Source organism: Rousettus aegyptiacus, unplaced genomic scaffold (genome assembly GCF_014176215.1).
Source record: "Rousettus aegyptiacus isolate mRouAeg1 unplaced genomic scaffold, mRouAeg1.p scaffold_m13_p_9, whole genome shotgun sequence".
Lineage (NCBI taxonomy): Eukaryota > Metazoa > Chordata > Mammalia > Chiroptera > Pteropodidae > Rousettus > Rousettus aegyptiacus.
Genome location: NW_023416312.1, coordinates 6,033,609 through 6,035,338, shown reverse-complemented (window position 1 = coordinate 6,035,338; position 1,730 = coordinate 6,033,609). Strand labels below are relative to the sequence as shown.

The 1,730-nt window shown below is 40.6% G+C and overlaps 1 pseudogene; it reads right to left on the bottom strand.

The window, feature by feature from the left end:
- Window positions 1–287: 287 nt before the first annotated feature.
- On the bottom strand, window positions 288–1,494 carry LOC107515348 (annotated as a pseudogene).
- Between the last annotated feature and the right edge of the window lie 236 nt (window positions 1,495–1,730).

Genomic DNA, 1,730 nt, shown 5'->3' with positions numbered 1-1,730 from the left:
GATTTATTTTCTTATTTTTCTTTGTAATTGCTCCTCCCCAGACCTCCTTTTGTAGGTGAATAACTTAGTTGTTAAAGTAACTTTTCATGTAAATGGAGTCCCCAAATTGATAATTTATTTGTAAAGAATTGCTCTTGAATTCCATGTAAATTTAAAAGGGAGGCTGCCTTGGCACACAGACATTTGCATGAATTGGTAAAGGGATGCACTGAGGGGAGATGCTCAGTACTGACAGTTTTCTCCCTGACTTTGCCCTGGTTATCATTCTCTGCAACTTGCAGATTCAGCTACATCATGAAAACCTTAATAACCAGCTGAATTTTCTTGCAAAGAGGGCATGGAGCCCTGGGCTTCTTAAATCTTCTGGTGCAGTGGAAACAAGTGACAAAGTAGCCTGTTCTTCCATGAATAATATTCCTGTCTTGTGATCTCTTTCACATATGCTACCAGGTGGCAAAAGATTTTGTCAGTTCTCCATATTTTCTGTATCTGGTCTCTGCTCTGAAAGGCCATCTGATTGTTTTCCTGTGCTTGAGATATTCTCTGGGCTTTCTGAACTGTGAGCCAAAGCCAAGAATTCCATTGAGCTTCAGGGAGCAAGAAGTTTGGATTTTTTTCCCCTTTCTTTCTAGACATTTGACTCTAGCTATTATAGCCGAAATGGTTCTTTGGCAATAAGGGACATCAGTTCCTTCATTTTCCTTCTTTACAGGTGTGGCGGTGATAATAAGAATAAAGGGATAATGGATTTACTCAAAATACTCATCTTTCTTCAGGCCTAGCAACAGAAACGTCTCTTGTTTGGAGAGTTCAATTTCTTGCACTCAGTGACACCACATCCTCAGAAGCAACTTCTCCATCATTACTTAAGGATCTAGAGCCCTTAAGATTATTTTTTTCCACTTCAGTCACTTTTTTGTCACTTATTTCCCATTTTTTAACTTGTTTGGTCAGTATTTGCAGCTTCTACTTTTATTCCAGCACCTGAGTGCTCCGGTACTGACTCATTCAAAACCCACACTTCATCCCAAGTGTCTGAAACAATGGCAGGACCTCTTTCCCTCTAGGATTTCTGCATCTATGAGAATATCACCTTCCTCCATTCTTTTTCTGGCGCTGGGACTTTCCTCTGCACGTAACTTCAGAATAGTCACGCTTTGACTCTAGGGTGGTGGCGACAAGGTTCTTTCTCAGCTTATCATACAGAGAGCTTGGATATTTCATGGAGAAGCTCTGACATCAAAGTTCTCCCCAAAAATCCCCCACCATGGTGTACCACAGGCTGCTTCACCATTATACACTGGCCTAGATAGTGCATGAGCACTCAAATAGTGAACATTTCACCTTTGTACCTGACACCCACAAACTCTTCAAAAGTGGCAGTTTTATTGTACCTCTTGTGCACATAAAATCAATCTCATTCATTTGGTCTGGGGAGAAACCACAACCACTATCAAATGTTAAACACTGAGTGGAATTAGAAAATGATATCATTTTGACACTAAAGAACTTACAGTCTGTTCAACAAAACTTCCAGCTACTCCATAGGTTGCTCCTCTGCTGAATCTGGAGGATGTTGACCACGAGTCTTAATACCTCAGCAACATTTTGAAACAGTGAGTAGCTGAGCATTTTTAAGAGACAGTTTCTGCCCTGATGCAAGCTCTGTGCTCTTCTATACTCAGCTGAATAATGTCCCCCACTCCAAATTTATATCTACCTGGAACCTT